The 19471-nt window shown below is 41.7% G+C and overlaps 1 pseudogene; it reads left to right on the top strand.

The window, feature by feature from the left end:
• LOC119175997 (ADP-ribosylhydrolase ARH3-like) overlaps window positions 1–19471 on the top strand; it is a 94311-nt pseudogene that overhangs the window by 42630 nt on the left and 32210 nt on the right.

The raw sequence follows: 19471 nt of genomic DNA, 5'->3' as shown, positions 1-19471 counted from the left end.
AGATGACGAAGAAGTACAGAACAGAATAAACTTGGCGTATGAGCCAGGCCACGTCCCCCAGTCATCATAGCGCCTCACGAGTCGACAGGATGGAGACCTGCCTGCCCCTTCATCAGTCACTCATCATCGACGCAGTTCCGCAGAAGACGCCCTGGCCGTACTTTGACTACCAAATCATCGCCAAGAAGGACAACGACCAGCACCATGACAGAACCATCGGCTGACCTCGACATCCCCAAGTACACCGGATCAGCGGATGACGGACCCGTACAGAACTGGTTCAACCTGTTCGAACTCCACGCTACCGCTGCATCTTGGTCGCAACGGGAGATGGTTACGAACTTCAGCGACTACGTCACCGGTGAGGCATTTGAATTTTACCTAATTCACATATTCGAGAACGACGAGTCATGGCAAAAAATCAGAGCAGATGATTACCCGTTTTAATGACTATGACCAAGACCTGCTAAATGCCAACCATCTAGAGACAACCGGACACTATCGTCAATTCCTTAAGCAGTCCTCAACTATTCGAAAGCCCAGCGCGAATTGACAACTGCCTCAAGACGAAGTGGCACATGTGTTTGCTTACAGAAGGCCATGCGTATATTGGGAAAAACCTAACCGTCAAGCGCGCCTCCCTTCTGCGCGAAAGTCATCGCTTCAGCATATGACCCGAGACGTTGCTCAACCACCTGATGCCCTTCACTCTTCGTCTCGCATACGTGGTCCACCACCTGGGTTTTTGTCACGCGGTTCTTCAAGCGCTCCTAGCGCTCACCACTTGCCTTGTAAGGACGCCGTATTCATGGTAGATAACCTGGCGCATCGGAAAAATACCCTGTCAAGCCATTCTTCTTCCGTACAGTTTCATGCATCACCGTCCGGTGCACGCACTGTCAAGAGTCCAAACAAAACAGAAGGCTCAGACGCATCGAACGTCACACACTACCAGGTGCAAGAACTACTCTCAGCGAACAGCGAAAAAGAAGCCCCTGAAGAGCTTCGTGTCATTTCTACGGCACCGCAGCCTTGCCAAAATCTGCAGTTCAAACCTAGTAATGCCATGTCACCTGCGGCGCCCACATGCAGAGCTCACCTATTCATGAATCGCACAAATTCAGAAGTGCATGATACATCCAACCTCGTACACAGTTCTTTTTCGGAAGCGCCCGTAATGAACCCCGTCACCGAAGCCTCTGAAGAGCATGCTAGCGATGATGACGCATTACCAACTATGCCCGACAAGCAAGATACCAGTTCACCATTCATCAGCTGTCTACAGGACGCGTCAACCACCGGAGGAAATGAATGCCCCATTATGGAACGGGTCCCACTACAGCCATTTCCTGAACAGCCTCAGAAAAGCAAGCAAAGCCCAGTTCACAAACTCATGCTACAACGAGAGAGACTGCAACGAGGGCATCGACGAACGCAAAATTCAACGGAAGTGCACTCACCAATTGAAGAAAATCAGAAAATAAGGTCTCGAAACCAAAGACCAATTCAAGACGTCAGACACTTTCGCACAAAGAAAAGTCACCAGAGACACTCCCTGCCTCAGCTATTACACTGACTGTACCACCACAGAAAACGCCGAGAAAGACGCGGAAGCACTGCTTGCACACCGCAAGCACTCAGGCACTTTGTCACAGTCTGTCAAAAAGCACGAAAGCAACAAGCACCGGGATTGCACCATTCGCGACGAAAAATACAACCCCGACGACATCCGAGCTGCCGATGCAACAATGCGTTCCATCCTTGCTCAGTCCCCAGAGGAGTTCAAGCAGTATTGTCAGTATCTATGTGTAGCCCGCTCTGTCCGGAACGCAACAGTCAAGCTCGTCCATCAGAGTCGTCGTGAAAATCACCGGACTGCTCCCTCGGCCTTGAAGATTTAGTGAGATTGTGGAACTTCGTTGGGACGTGAAAATGCGAATTTGATCATTATTTTTTTTCTTTTGTTTTCAATTTTTTGTAGTTTGTAACCAGTGCCAGCTTTCGGGCGGAGAGGGAATCGTGTCACGTATGAAGTGATGGTTGATAGAAGTAGATGAGGAAGAAGTGCAGAACAGAATAAACATGGCGTATGAGCCAGGCCACGTCGCCCAGTCATCATAGCTTCTGCGGAACTGAGTCGATGATGAGTGACTGATGAAGGGGCAGGCAGGTCTCCATCCCGCTGACTCGTGAGGCGCTATGGTGACTTGGCGACGTGGCCTGGCTCATACGCCATGTTTATTCTGTTCTGCACTTCTTCCTCATCTACTTCTATCAACAATCACTTCATACGTCACATATACAGTCCAGTCCACATATAACGGCCCCACATAGAACGAACTTTCGCTTGCAATAAACGATACCTGCGTAACCATGGAAATATACATTATCTCAATGGCACAAAATCACACTTAGAATGAACGTCTTGAGTGTCGCCGATCAGTTACAGCGAATGAAGTCGGTGCTCCGGCGACTTCCCGGGAAACCACTTTCAACCACCGATAAGCCGTCGGGGAGGTTCCCGTAGATTTTTATTGTTAAAGGTCGATCCTGTCTCTGAACCTGTCTAGTTGTCGCTCTCCCCGACCCTTTTTTGTTACGCACTCCTCCATTGTTTGTCCCCCACTCTGAGCACCCCGCATCGTCAGACGAGGCTCGTGTTTTCACACTGCCACCAATCTTTCGAAGACCGGTCTGCCAACTAAAGTCTCCCCTCAGGTTTTGATCGCTGGTTTTGTTACGCTATCGGCATCACCGGCCTGGAGTGACCAGATCATTTGTGAACATGGTCTGCGTTCGGGTACGTCTGGTCTGCATTGGTGTCGTATCGTTCCAACGCACGCTCTTGCACTAGCCCATTAACTTTGATAATTCACGTGTTGTTCGGTGTTTTGGACTTGTTCTTACACCCTCCGTACACGTTTGAAAGCGTAAAAAGGGCTTTTAAATAGAACGAATTGCATTCGATGGGGCTGCCCAAGTCCGCCAGCGCCACAATGCAAATCTTTGACCACTGCCTGCACAGACCGCTCTCCCAAGTTTGCCTATGTGTGAGTAGCGCGTGTCGTGAACCCTGCAAGCAAGCTACCTGACCTGTCTTCTTCCCGCGTGTGTTGGTTTACAAGGTCATCTTACCGCCACTCTTCGCTCTATCTCAACTCCTTCGACTGTCTCTTGCTCTCTCTCCTCTCTTTATGGCAACTTTGCCTGTCTTCACCTGTTCTGCTACGCCAGCCATGCTGACTCGAATTCAGAAGTTTCGTTTTCGGACTAGAAACGTGCCCAGAGCAGTTCCACGAGTGCTAGCTTTTATGTTGCGAGTGTGCGTCTTGCTCGCTGTTAGTGAGCGTGTGTGGTCAGCATGGCAGACAGAAGGGTCTGCGCTTTTTTATGCCGCTCAACAACAGGTCGAAAGTGTGATTGCTTGGCTTGGGCATAATCCGCGTGTTTAAGATAGGTGCCACTTTGTCGAGCGTTTGCTCATATTTGTTGATGGCCCGGCAGCTAACTTGCTGCTTTGAGTGTCACTGTATTCATTTGTGGAGATAACAAAGGCTTAGTGGGCGGCGGTGAAGGCTACATCTGTGCGAAACTGTTTTCGTGAGGCTGACTTCGTTGACGTCGGACCCGATACCAAGCCTGAAGCTTCCGAACAAGAACACTCCGGCGGCGATTTGTGGCAGCACGTCGTTTGACTCTGCCATGGGAGGGTGTGCGGGATATCTGTTGCGATGATTTCATTACGGCGAATACCTAACGATGCCGACACTGCGGAACTGTGCACAGATAAGGCGATTGTGAATGAATTGCACAAAAAGCTATTTGGAGGAATCTGATGGCGAGGATGACGAAACTTTGGAGCCAGTGACCACAAGCGTGCTTGTAGCAATTGGCTACATTAACAGTTTCAGCAGCTTGTATATGCCACGGACCTGGGCGAAGAGCACGCTGCCGCTTTGAATAAACTCGAGACCATCCATATTGCTTCTGCTATTTGAAACCCGTGCATCATAGACATTTTAGGGAAAAACATTTTTGTTCTCACTCGTAACTTTATCTAACACTGTGTTTCATTTACTATGAACTTCAGGTTACAGCGAAAGGATGCTGCATCATGCTCAGGTTCGTTATAAACTGGCTCTACTTTATTTAACTAAATTTACTAAATTTATTTAAAATATTTTTACTTTAGTCTTGAGTATACAATATTTTGGATGAACAATGAAAAAAAAACTGGCAAAATTTATTTTTATAAATTTTATTAAAATTCATTCGATTAATTTACACAGTTGCCAACTGCGATTCAGAACAAAGATTATACATAAATATAGAATACGACTTCATTGAAAACCATTCTGCAATGCTTTTACACATACTGGGCTAAAATGAGCAACAGAAAAGTTTATTGACACGCTGCGAAGTCAAAAAACTTTGTTTCTGGGAAATTCCATGTTCAAACCTGCTGTGTATCACAGATGCCAGACATAGAGCACTATCTCATTTAGCTTAAATAAAGTATTGCCTTTCAGGCGAGAAATTCAGGTTGAACGTAAAAAATTTTTGCATCAGAATCAACTGGGATTGCTTGAAGCAATGACACTAATTGGGGCGACCGTCGTTGAAAAGGTTATTACATGGTGGCAGTGTTCAGAAGTGAAAAACAAGATGACGGTGCTTGTGCTCGAGGTGGTGTCTAGTTTTTAAGACAGCCTAGCAGAAGACAACTGCACTGGACTGCTGATGGTGCTCATGTAGGCATTTTCATTTATTTTTCGTCTGCATTCTGTTATACGACGGTTACTGACTTGGTAATTGATGCTCACATATTCAGGTTAAAAAGATTGGTGTCCATACAGCATTATTTCATAAGTTCCATAGGAGTAGCATGTGGGGGCGTATTTGTTTTATTCCATCTAGCAGGACTCTTGTTCAGTGATAAGAGCTCCAAGAAAGAGAGATTGTTCTTCACCATCTGGAACCTCCGAGTGCTAAAGTTTCAGGTGCACCAGGAAGCACCCAAGAAAAAACTTGTTTGAGTGTGCAGTAACCTGAAAACTTTTTATCAAAGCTGTACATCATAAGCCACGGTTATAATGTTCAAGTGCAGTGAGTCATATCATGTGAATTGAGACTTGAGAATTTCTGGACGTTCCCAAATGTGTAACCTTTGATTGGGATGCATAGCTGCTGGTATTTCATTTCAGGGTGGTTTAATATGTGCCCATTGTCATACTGCTGTGCAAAATATAACTCTTCATTTATTAATTTGAATGTGGTGCATTGTGTAACCAAGAGTTCTCTTTCCTTTTGTACAGGTTCACTGAAGAGTTCTATGAGAACAAAGATGTGAGAGGTGAATATGGGCCTAAAGTCAGGAATGTGTTTGCTGCACTTGCTAAAGCGAAGTATGAAGATGTTTGGAAGCCTGCTAAGGAGCAATTTGATGGTACTGGATCCTTTGGAAATGGGGCTGCCATGCGGGTTGCACCAGTCTCGTTATTCTACTATTAAGATGAGACCAAAGCAGTTGAGGTGTGTGCATCTGACTGTCTCATTGCGAATTTTTTACTGTTCCAGTAGTAGGTGAACAACTATCGCATGTTATATGAATCTTATGTTATAATTCTTGCATGTTTATTTTCGCACTGTACCATGCAAAGTTCTAAGAGACCGCAACGTGCATCAGGGTTGCTGAAGCAGGCAATGCTTTGTAGATGCCTATAAAAAAGGGGCAGGCTACAAAGCTAAGTAGTACGTATCATTATGTAACAGTTTTATTAGTTTTTGCACATATTATGATAAAATAAATATGAATTGCCTCATGTAAGGTGCTTGGGAATTCTGCAGCCAACTGTTGTGAAGACAATGTGAACTTCTGAAGTTCGCTTGGTCCACAGAATTGGGGTCTGCAAGCATATATTGAAAGGGTCTCTAGAAAAACGGTGCCTGCTGGGTACCCCTCAACTGCTTATGAAGTCTGCTTATAATGAAATGCCTGCAAACAGATAAAAAAGTAGACTTGGAGGTATTTGAAAACTTCACAAATTTTGGTGCCCTAGCTGTGATATAATTTGACTGTATTGGGACCTCTTCATTAAAAAACATGTAAGCAGGTGAAATCATTCATTGTGGCTGCAGGCTTCTTGTAGAACCTGCCCATAATGAAGAATTTCAATGAATTGCTCTGAGATAACCTTAAAACTGGGATCAGAGATTGCTCTTTTGCATTATGTACGCAATCTCCTGTTGCGTTATGTGCCCCTGTTGTGAGCCTGTAGCTGCCACCAAGTCAACGAAATGATGCATCTGTGACAACTATATTACATGCACGTTAACTGCACTTATAAATATGTAGATGTTCACTCGAAACACTGTGAAGGCATGAACACATTTTTTTTTTTTTAGAGTTGACTATGCAACTGTGGCAAAAATACAGAGGCATGCCACTTAGACATTCTACATGACTTGCATCACATCAGTAAGTAGTCATGCTCTTATTGTGAACCAATATATGAAAGCTGAGTGACATTTATGGGCAGTGTTTTTCCATGTTGTTGTTGGGGTGTCAGAGAAATTAAAAGGTGAATAAGGTAAAAAAAAAAAACATGAAACTGAATTATAGTGTATTTGTAAAGAGAGTTTTGTTGAATTGTTCCCTTATAAAAAAACATAGTGTAAAATACTTGTCAGATTTTGGGCCCAAAACAAACTTAAAGTGCCAGAATTCTACCTATAAGTCACTTGCAAATGAGAGTATCTATGCGGATTACCATAGTACTATAACTTTTATGTACCCTAAAAAAAATACGCCTTGCATGCATGTTTGCCCTAGCAAAAATTCTGAATACAAAAACCAATAGCTTATTGGGTTAATGAAACCTGTTGGTCTATTGGGATTCTGTATTGGTCTGTTAGACCTGTATTTGGCTATTGGTTTGGCTTTAGCCTTTTGGAACTATATTGACCTATTGGTTCTCTATTTGCCGCCCCGCTGCGGTGGTCTAGTGGCTAAGGTTCTCGGCTGCTGACCCGTAGGTCGCGGGATCAAGTCCTGGCTGCGGCGGCTGCATTTTCGATGGAAGTGGAAATGTTGTAGGCCTGGGTGCTCAGATTTGGGTGCACGTTAAAGAAACCCAGGTGGTCGAAATTTCCGGAGCCCTCCACTATGGCGTCTCTCATAATCAAATCATATCATGGTTTTTGGACGTTAAACCCCAAAAATCAATCAAATCAATCAATGGTTCTCTATTTGCCTACCGGCACTGTATTGGTTTTGTGTTTTCCTATTGGTAATACAATAGCTTCGTATTTGCCTACTTTTCAGCCAATACTTTATTAGAATTAGTTTGTCATAGGTATTTCATGGGTGTCCCATAGTCGTGCAGAAGGCCCACAATATGGCAGTGACCCTAACCATAGTGGATTAATGAGGCATATGTTCAAATATATTCTCATAATCAAGACAACAAATGCTTCTTCTGGCCCTTTAGAATGTGGGTGATCCTGCAGGTGACTATGTATTTGGCCAAGGCAACTATGCTCTGTGTCAATTTCTTTTGCGCAGTCACATTGCACTTGAAGTGCTTGAAAAATCCCGAAAACAAACAAAGCCATGCAATCAGAAAACTGCAATATTTCTTTAATTAAAAGTTAACTTTGACAGTAATGTGTTGAAAGTTGGGGGCACAGTGAGAAATCATCTAGACCTTTCATTCACTGCACATGTTTATAATGTTCATGTTTATGACTTGCCATGCAAAGACCAGGTGATATATTACTCACCAAACTGTGGCTGATCGCATAAAAGAAAACAGTATATCAATAAAATTTGGGACGACAAAAGAAACTGAGGAGCAAAATGAGAAAAAAAAGAGTAGCATCTTGTCCTATTGATATGCTTGCATCTTGTGCTCTACTGTCTACAGCTCGGAAAAATTTTTCCGATTGTGATGCAAATGAGAAGATTGTTCATTACATTGGCGGCATACTTTTATCCCATAAAAAAGGAATTTAAATTTAAACTTGATGTTGCAAATCTACAAAAAATTGCCGCTAGTGTCACCCAAGAGCGATGTGGTCATTCGACTGGTAGGACAAGAAATCGTCGCAGGTAGACCTTTTTTGCTTAAAAACAAACATGTATAACTTGAAATAGTATTTTACGCGCTTGAACTAGCTTTAGGCTACACCAGAGACTAACTTTTGCTTTTTTTCTCGCGTGTTCAAAGAGGAGAGTCAATTTGCACCTCAACAGCTCGGGGTCATGTGACCCAAAGTGAAACCTCACATATAACATCATTGGAAAAGCAAAAAAAAAAAAAAAAAGAAACGGGTATACGAGACTTCTCCATGGAAAGCAGGCGGGGAAGGCGCCTTTTATTACCATCATTACATTCCCACGCTGAATGCCCTATCGGAATAAAGAGCCGGGCAAAAGAAGCCTGCGTAATCGAAGTAACTCCTCTGTGGTGCTCTTGGACGTGTCATGTGTCGTTGTGTATCGGTGTGAGAGTAATGAGTGTTGTTGAGGGGATTGCCAAGTGTGTTGTGTACGGGGAGCCTACATGATTGGCCGGTCATGTAGGCGCCCTGCTGTGTGGCGGCTAACACACTTAAGAACATGTTCGCTGGCAATAGCTGATACAGCTGCTAGCGCCATATACTTTACATCAAAAGGAATCTACTGAAATCTACATGTGTACAGCCCAAAGTCTTCCCGATGGTCTTTCAGTTGGCTCGCAGCATAACACAGCAAACTCTTCTCATTTTTGAAGTAACCAGTGAGCAGTCGACAACTATAGGGGTCAAGAAACTTGTCTAGAATGACATAATGGCACTCTCTGGCGTCATGTTTACCGATATCTAGTTGTTGACAGCCTACACTTATATGCAAGAATTTTGGCTCTTTCAAGATAGTGGCAATCAGAAAACGTCGTCAGTGCAGTCCGGAGCCTGGCTTTTAGGTGTTTTAGACAAATGGGCTGACCAGTGACCGGTACTCTACTACGTTACGCTCAGCAACACACGACTGGCTATTGAGAGAAGCACTCACTCTGGTTCCTTGCCTAGGTGATCCGAAGGTCGCAGGGCGAAATCTGTGGTGGTAACATTTTTGATGGAGGCAAGTATGTTCGAGACCCATGTGTTGAGATTCAGGTGCACAGTAAAGAACCTGAGGTGGTTGAAATTACTGCAGCCCTCCACTACGGCGTCTCTAATATTCTGATCTGATTTTGGAATTTTAAACTCAGACAAATATTATTACTCTTCGGCCGTGTTGTGACGCAGTGTGAATTGGTGCAACGCGAAAGAAAATGGGGTACTGTGGTGCAATGAAGCTGCTAAGTTAATGAACTATGCAGTGTGGATGACGACCACAAGAATGTAAGATAACTTGAAATAGTGCAAGCGAACCATAATGTAAACAAAACCCGTCATTCTATTTTTTTTCACGTGACCTCAAACTTGCTTGACAAGACATAGCCACTTGCAGTGCCATTTGAACCTGATCGCTTCACCATATGTGACCTTTACCTTGGGTCACGTGACTCTGAGCTGTTGAGGCTTAAATAGACTCTCCCTGTTCAATGAGGCGCCTGGTGGCACTTCCGGCAGTGTGTTTGATTGCCTGCATGCCTACCCGCTAACGGTGGAAAAACACGAGCATGGCGTCCGCTGGCATTCATAAGAACAACAAAAAAGGGTATGCATGCCTTAAACGAACACAGAAGTATTTGTTTTATTAATAACAAAACTTGATAAAGCCTGCAAAAACTGTACGTTTCAGTTTTCGACTTCCACTGGCTGTACAATCGTCATCGCCTCCACTGACCAGTTTTGAGGGCATTCATCCCACCGATGGAAGAACACAGAATGCAGATTAAAAAATTCATTGAAAAAATTTCTACATACTTTCTAGGTCAGACACTTTAAGTGGTATGCTTTTTATTGCGACACAGAACATAAAAGCAGTGAAGGACAGTAGACAGTCTCTTTAAGTTGTACCCATAAATGAACAGTAAAATCACCCAAGCTTATACCTCATTTGTGTGGTTAACATTGAATTAAAGCTTTTTCGAAAAACTTTCGATCTGTGAAATGCTCTTTTTCGGGACAGTGATGTGGCCATTATATCTAGGGCATGCTACTAAATCTCAAGTTAAAGGTAACATTAAGCAAGATAAGCTAGGGTACATTCACGATGAGACAGTTCAAAGGATATTACACAGTGCAGCCTAGGTTACATATTATTGTAAGCTCGACACAAGATTCCAGCTGCAATCACTTTGACGTGCTTATGCATTTAACTACAGCATTAATAAATTGCAGCAGTATACATACGCTAGGCACATTTTGTGGTGAATTATCATGTGGTTCTTGTGATATTATGTCGAATAAATTTGATAAGGCGATAGGCGCACACTATAACGCACAAATCTCATAGGCTAAAGCTTTTTAGTATGAGGGGATAAATAAGTGTTTGGCTCAATACGTTCATTGTGTACACATTAGACAAAGGGTTTGTGAGACTTCAACTGCACTCACAAACAAGGTGCCTGCTCTTAACCTTTTATCTATGCTTATGTTTTTTGTGCACACTGAGTAACGCAAAAACAAACTGTAATAGTATATGTGCTCAGTCATTCAACTCCCATTAAAGAGTCTGGACTTGCAGTGGGGGCACCGCTAGTCTATCTGTTATTAGGTACCAGAGGCAGAGGACAGGGAACTTGTTTTTCTGTCCTTTAGGCTTTGTCCCCCATTTTGAATAAAAAAAGAAAGGTGACATCAAACAAAGAATCAAAATTAGAGGTTGTGAGCATAGTCATACTTTCAAATATTTTTCTAATACTGTTCACTATTTGATTGGATTTTCAGTGGAATTTTATTGTTATTCAAAGTACTATTCGAATATCCCTAGAACAAGTACAGTCAACATTCAATGATGGGCAGTGGCCCCTTCACATTTTTTTTCCCTTGTATTTCCAGTTTTTCAGCGTGTTAAAAACCTCACCACTCGGTGTCATGTGAAAGTTTGGTTACGCTAAAGCTGCCACTTCTTCAGCTCCTGCTCAGACATTTCACACATTTGTCTCTCTGTGCAGTTAGGTGTTATAATATGAAAATTGCAGTTTTCATGAACACTGCTGTGAGTTATCATTGAAAATTTTTTAGACCCAGCATACTCTAGACAGTAAAAATCAACAATCTAACATACCTACATAGCATGAAGCCATCAATATAACAACAAAAAAAGTGCCCCTGAATCAGCAAGAGAAGCTCTATCGCCAAATACCTATACCAGCCAAAAAATTTCTACTGTTCACAATCAAAAGTTTGCAGGTGATTGGAATAGTGGCTCTTCCATCAACGATCAACATTTTATGCATGTGCTTCGGTATTTGATATTCAATGATTTTGTCCATTTCTTTTTCATTATTCATTTTAAGATGTAAGTGTATTGCCTGTAATTTTCTAGTGATTAGTTTAAAAGATAGTTAGCTAATTTTTGTTATTAGCTACACATTTTATAATCTTAGCAAATAAATGTGCATATCTGAGAGTGGTCTGGCACTAGTAAAATTGTTCTAGGTGCCACAGGTGGCCTTCATAGACGATCATGCTATTTAAAAAAAAAATAATAATGATGCTATGTCTATATGTATATGTGCTAAAATGTTTTTTCTTGTGGTAATGGGAATTTCATTATTCTAATGATGAGCAGAAGACGAGAAGCATTCATTCATTGAAAGTAGTTATTCTGATTGTATCCAGGTCGCACAGAGCCAAAGTAAGCTGACACATGCCCATCATCTGGGATACAATGGAGCAGCACTGATGTGTCTGGCTGTTCAGGGAGCACTTTCATTAGACCCATCTAAGGAGTTTGACGTTGGGAGATTCCTTGACACCTTGAAGTTTAAGATGGAGAAAATCGAATGCAAAGGAGACGGGTATGGTTAAGAGTTAATTTACTATGAAGTTGACTATGTAGTGCATCATTTTTAAACCAAGCACATGTAAGCATTGTGCAACAACCTTCCCACCTTTTTTTTTTACTGATGTAAAATTATGCAAGGTGTGATATAACGAAAAGCTTTACTTCTTGCAAGTACAAGTGAATGTTCAGTATTTGATGATTTTTCGTTAAATATTGAAAGCATTACTGATAAAAAAAGGTTGAATATTTAGGCATTAAAAAAGAATGTTTTGAGGGCTAAAATAATGCTGTCAGAACAATTTTGTAGGCCTTCATATTCATAACTGTATATTCATAAAACAATAAACAAGTGTTATTATTTGTGATAGTGCAAAGGTGCCAACAGTAGATTTTCTGTCATGCAATTGTCCCATATAATACTGCTGAGCTAATGATGATCAATTACCTTTCAACTAGCAGACTGCTCTAATTTATGTTCAATGGCTACTGTCACTTACCCAAGTGTCGTAAATACAGAAATGAACATCCGAAAAAATACTTGATAGCTTGAAATTGTGATTTTAAAAAGTGCTATTTTATTGATGAATGATGCAATTAGATTAAGATACAGCAGAAACAGATGTTTAATAACTGTAAAATAGAGGTGATGAAAATGCGGCACCATGGGAATTGATGCTACTCGAAGCATGTGGAGGAAAGATGATTGAATTGTTAATTTTTTTTAATGAAACATTACAAGATAACACTGAAGATGCGTACAAATGTTATATGCACAGAGGCATGTTAAACAGTTGCATATGTTTTGTAGCATTAAGTTACACTGGCTGTGGTTGAGCAATGTCATGTGGCTTACAGTGAGCAGTCCTGTGCTAGTGCAAGAAACAGCTGGGCTAAGCCACTGCTAATTTTTATATAACCAGTTGTTTAGACTAGCGTAATGATGCGAAAAACAAATTTTGTATTAGCAATACCAGACACAGTAAGCTGATATGTGACGCTTGTGAATGCGAGTATGGTAGGCCTGAACTGCTACATAAGTCAACTTCAATGGATGGTGCTTATCTACTATTGACATACACCCAACGAGAAGACAGTATTATTAGGAGTACATAAGCAGTGTACATAAAGACATATATAATTTATCCTCGCACTGAATTTGCAGCATTGTTAGCTCAGTTGGTACAGTGAATGCTTCGGAAAGACATGGCTCTTTTGTTTGATCGTCAGACCAGGACAAATTTTCCGGCATCTAAGAAGCTTTTTTTTAGAGAAATTGGTATGGATTTCCTTCTTGCAGCATCATGTTGCAAGTGGGTGGTTGTCGATTTCTCTTCCTCAACCCTTCCGTCACTTTGCAGAACTTCGCATAAGTGATTTGCAATTGCACATTTGACTGTGCCACACATTTCAAGAATATTTTTGGTCATGCGCAAGTTGCTGTGACTAATCTTCCTGTGTATGGCCTGCATAATTTACATTGTGTGGGGTTTCTGTCGAATAGCTGCAAGAGACTTGACTTTTGCATCATGTTGAACCCATGAAACAGTTATCTTACCTTATGAAGGACAATGCGTTTTCTAAAAGGCCGTGTTGTCGGATGCTAAAGCTGGCAGAGCCTGACAGCAAAAGATGACCATATTTACCTGGGGTGTAAAATTACAATGCTTTGAGCACTACACTTACTGTGTGTGTTGAAACCTGCTAATGCTCCAAAAAGTTATATGCTTTTTCTATTCATGGAACAGAGCTATCTTACCTTATTAAGGACAATGTGTGTTTTAAAAGTGCAGGGGTGTCTGACACTAAAGCTGGCAGAGCTTGACAGCTTAAGTTGATCATATTAGTTACGTACTACTGATGGCAGGGAAGACTGGAGACTGGGAGGCTCGTAAGTGAATTGCTAGGACAAGGTGGACAGTGTCATTTGATAGTAACCTAACTGACTTTAGAATAGAAGTGGACTCATCACAGATAATTATTACCAATTAAAACAACGCACAGGAGCCTTTGATGATAAAGCTTTGGTGTATTGTTTCCATAAGTAAATAAAAGCCATTTGTTATGAGGGGAAGATTTTGCATATCTTTACTAATAAAAATGTGCAAGATATGCTGTAATATACTTATAGTGTGCATTTTTAGAGAAATTAGCATGAATAAAATTATTAATTGGTTTTTTGTAGGGGTGTGCAAATATCAAAATTTTTGAATACAAATCGATTACGAATACATAGCTTTGAATATGAATTGAATGTCGAATAATGAAGAGGTGCAACTTTTTTCCACCAGTAATCTTTTACTCAATCATAAATTTGGGTTAAAAACAGTAAAATTTGTATTATAGTCAGTTATTTCACACAAAAATTTAAAAAAAATGTCACCATCTGTATTTGCCAGAAAGCATAAGAGTAATAAGTGAGCTTGTGACTGTGATGTTTGGATTCAATTCACATGATGAACAAACATTTTGTATCTTTTTTTAACGTGGTAGCACTTTATTACAAAAAAAAAAAAGAAACAAAAGCTTTAGTACCTGCCTTGATGACTAGTGAGCATGAGGCCATTGGTTTGATTTTGTAACAGGTAACACCCTTTTACTTAAGTGTAAGCGATTATGAAAGCAGTCTAGCTGGTCACAATTCATCCAGTTTTAGCTCGAAAGATCCCAATTTTATAATTTTATTTTTAATCTTGTCCCCTGTTCTCATATCCGGTCAAGTCACTAAGTAAAATAGGAGTTCTTGTGGCGTTTTTCAACTACATAGCAATACTCGTTATCTCGCTTGCTTTCGTTGCCTTTCTCGAGGACCACGCTTGCCATTTCACGATCAAGAATGCTGTGTTCTTATTTTCTCTTTTCTTCTCCTCCTGTTTTACAATGTTTTTCGTGCCTCAGTCATCTGCACCAAGTGAATTTTAGGGTCGGAGGGAATACTGGTTTTGGTCGAATAATTTCGTATCGAATTGAATATTGTATTTGACATATAAAGAAAAATGGGCATATTTATCATGACGTAACTAACCTGCACAATATTTTTAAAAAATTAAATGGAGCCTTTATGCAAATTTTTTTTTCTTATTCAAAAGAAGTCGAAAGAACTTTGAGTAGTTGCAGGATTTTACTTTCAGAAAGATGTGAATTTACTTCTTCTCTATTTGTGCTGGATTTAAGCACATGTTAGTGAGACAATGTGCCTTTCTTTGGGAGCCAAGCTAACTAACAGTGGCGCCTTTGCTCAATGACACTTCTGGCCAGCCTCGCCGCAATGGTTTAGTGGCTAAGGTACTCGGCTGCTGACCCGCAGGTCGTGGGATCGAATCCCGGCTGCAGCGGCTGCATTTCCGATGGAGGTGAAAATGTTGTAGGCCCGTGTGCTCAGATTTTGGTGCACATTAAAGAACCCCAGGTGGTCGAAATTTCTGGAGCCCTCCACTACGGCATCTCTCATAATCATATGGTGGTTTTGGGACGTTAAACCCACAAATTAATCAATCAACACTTCTGGTCAACTAATGCATGGTGATATGTGGCACAGACTTTCAGAACAGTGGGCCTATACATTAGGTTGTAATAAGACCTGTACCTGCCAGAATGATGCATTACTGTAGTTCGGGCAATAAGGGGGCGAGGTGCGGCGCCGATAGCGACACGCTGTGCCAAACCACTTGTGCTGGTCCATACTGCTCCAAAATGCAGTAATGCGCCAAAACTTATCCAATGCGATCTTTGGTGCCTTCATGTGCCATCATCTGCAATATGGCGAGCTCAGGTGAGCTCCTATCATCATCATCATCATCATCATCATCATCACCACCTGGCACACCCTCTGTGACATTGGTTACGGCATGAAACAGCAGTCTCGCCTCAAGAGTGAAGCAATGACTGTTATAGCAACAAATTGTGATGTTATTCGAAGCAAGGCTATTAGCTAACATTTTTGGATCTGATCTTGCATAACTTAAATATGTAACATTTTAAAATTTATTATACTTAGAGCATATACCCCACCATAACTAGTTTTTAAGCTTAATAAAATGAATTGATTTGAAATATCTTCACTTAAAGGGGTCGTGCGACACTTATTCAAGTAGCCGTGGAATGCATTCACTAAAGAAGCTTATTTATGGTCCCACGAATTAGCTGCCGCAAATATTTTTAGAATCCGTCCAGTACGGGCGGAGTTGCAAATATTTCTCGCACACTGCTAGTGCATTCTCTCTTCTCATCCCGACAAAAGCACTGGAAGCTAAATAGGGAGGGATGGCACGACAAAAGAAAATACATCACACGTGCTTTAGTATCTTCTGAAGTCATTTGCCGAAGGAAAAGAGCAATCTTTAGCTGACTGAGAATTCATTGTGCATCGCACGCCGTGTGCTGTGCTATAATATTTGACTTGCGTGTCCTCGGTAGCCTCGACTACCGATCGGCAGCATTTTCTGACAATGCTCAAAAAGTGTTGCAGGGCCCCTTTAAATTTGAAGAGGGGCTTCGCGGCAAAGTGGATTTCTTTTGGATATGTGCTTTCACGGTTCAGCATCTCTACACTGCAGTGAAACCACTTTTACAAGCGGTACATTCAGATTAGTATGCACTTATTCGTTTCTTGCGAATACTTTGAAATTTTCAATAATTTAAATTCAAACCGAAGCTAGTTCGAATACCCTAATATTCGTTTGGATATTTGAAGCATTCGAATAATCACACAAGCCTACAAACGAATATTCGTGAACATCGAATATTCGAGTTAGTTCGAATATTCAAAAATTTTAAATATCTGGTTATCGAATTGAATATGGATATTATAAATGTAATATTCGCTGAATATTAGAAACTTTCGAATATTCGCACACCCCAAGTTTTTCGGGCGTGCTTTTATGTTTCAAGTGTACTTTTGCTGACCTTGATTGGCTGTTTTGGTATGTATACAGTTTCTACAGTAAGCAACTTGAAATCATGAAGAAAATGCTGCTGGACACCTATGAGGATGCACCACCAGAAAGGGTTGCAGCCATATTGGGCAACGAGATCACGGCGGATCGTTCTGTGCCAGCTGCCCTGTATGCATTTCTTCGTAGTACATGGCCACTGACAGGTTTCAAGGTGACAGAATTCACTATATTGAGCGTAGAACATGACCTGTACTTTTACAGTGAGAGCTTATTCATTTGTTCCTGCTTGTTATGTTTTCCTGGTTCCTGCACTCTTCTGTGCCTGTTCCTTATTTCGATAGGGTCATTTGTATTGCTAGGAATGGCTGGTTGTTTTGAATGTTGACCCTTCCGAGCTATTGCTTGTCAAAACTGAGTGCCTGCCATCTGTCATGTATCATTCTCTGTCAGACCTGTATGTAGCGAATTCATTTTTATTTATTGATCCCTTTATTTACTCAATAATACTAATTTTATTTTAATCAAATTTTAATGTAAAAGCAGTTCAGTGCTCAAAATCGGGCATACCTGCTGTATGTGTGTCCTTTTCACCGATTTGATGACACCTCCTATCATCTTTGACTTATGGGAAATTCCAATGGTAGATCCAGAGTGGCTGCGAAAATCCTGGAGCGAGCACTTGGATTGCGCCAGGCCAGATCTGCTTGTGGAACACATGAATGCCCCGCCTGAGGTCGCCATAGAAGTTGTTTGAGCACACGTCACTGAAGCAGTACCGGAAACTACCTCGGCATAACCCATTATCTTCGGCTACAGTGCCGAGACTTCACCCGTGCTCACGGTGGGAAAACACATATGCCTCGTCATCCTCGCTGCTAGTAGTGATCTCGCTGTTGCTCAAAGCGAGAAGAAAAACGAGCAGCAGCATGTCCAGCAGCATCAAACAATACCATTTTAGAGAATGTAAACAAGTGCACATGGCGCCCCCTCAAAAAAAAAAAACGCTCAAAGCAGCTGAAGGCAACAGGGCTGCCCTACTGTACTGGAAATGACGGCAACGCATTCTCAGAGTTCTGGCGAAATCTCTCTGCAAGGCAGACAGAGAACACGGAATGCTCTCTCACGGAGTGGGTTGCTCCGAATCTACCAGCGGAATGCAGATTCTCGGCCACGAAACAGAAAAATTTTCTCCCGCTCGATGAGTGGAATTTGCCATCAATGTTGCAAATCTTTTCATCTTCTCCACCCATGCAGCTTCATCATTGCCAGAAGGGGAACAAAAATTTACTTCCTCGCTATTCGTGCTGGATTTAAGCACATGTTAGTGAGGCAATGTGCCTTTCTTTGGGAACCAAACTGACTAACAGTGCTGCCTTTGCTCAATGACACTTCTGGCCAACTAATGCATGGTGATATGTGGCACAGACTTTCAGAACAGTGGGCTTATACATTAGGCTGTAATCACACCTGTACTTGCAGAATGAAGCATTTCTGTAGTTCGGGCAATAAGGGTGCGAGGTGCCGTGCCGATTGCGCCATGCTGTGCCAAACCACTTGTGCTGGTCTATACTGCTCCAAAATGCAGTACTGCGCCAAAACTTATCCAATGGGATCTTTGGGGCCTTCATGTGCCATCATCCGCAATATGGCGAGCCCAGGTGAGCTTCTATCATAATCATCATCACCTGACACACCCTCCTTGACATTGGTTATGGCCCGAAAGAGCAGTCTCGCCTCAAGGTCGAAGCGATGAATACTATAGCAACAAATTGTCATGTTATTCGAAGAAAGGCTATTAGCTAACATTTTTGGATCTGATCTTGTTTAACTTTTAAAATACGGGGGTTTATAGAAATGCAGCAGCTCCTTGGAGTGAAGTACTTTTTGTACTCTGATGTCTGCTGATGTCTGCCGAGATAGCCTGTGCATTAGCACCAGTGACTGTGCCCTTATAGTCAGTTTAAAGTTGCTGCTTCAATCATGCAGCCTCTCACCCACGCTTAATTCTTCACCTGACGAGAGAAGAGTAAGGCGTTTCCTCTGTTTGAGGGGCCATCAGCAGCGTGCCTCATACACAGGGTGATGCTATCGCATGCACCTTTCCTGCAACAGAAATAGCCGGCTCATTTTATTTTCGCCTCAGCCGCGTTTGTCATAAGCGCATTTGCACGCACATGCTTGAAAGTTCAGACACTTTCACGTGTCATCCACAAGCCTTATTGAGCCAATGTATGACAACATCATGCGGTGGGAGAGAGTTCAGTAGCTTGAATTTCTCCTTTTTTTTTTAAAGATTTCACATTTTATTACATTTCAGCATAAGCACTGAACAGCCAGAATTTATTGTTGTACACTATAATGCAGCATGGAGGCACTGCTCGAATAAGTTGATGGTGCAGCAGCTTGACTGATATATTATTAAAATGGGTACGGTCATAAGTAGGTATACATATAAACAAATGTATATTTTGCGTACCATACTTGCTCGCACAATGAACCCACCCCCCCACCTTGCTCTTTGAAAAAAGAAAAAAAATTTTTAATGTATCCGCTCATTTTATTCTGATGTGATAGCCAGTGCCATTGATGATCAAAACAATGTTAAATCAGGCCATTATATTACAAAATAACAATACAA

This window comes from Rhipicephalus microplus, chromosome X, assembly GCF_043290135.1.
Source record: "Rhipicephalus microplus isolate Deutch F79 chromosome X, USDA_Rmic, whole genome shotgun sequence".
NCBI classification, from domain to species: domain Eukaryota; kingdom Metazoa; phylum Arthropoda; class Arachnida; order Ixodida; family Ixodidae; genus Rhipicephalus; species Rhipicephalus microplus.
Note: the sequence above shows the minus strand (reverse complement) of the source record. Positions and strands in the feature narration are given on the sequence as shown.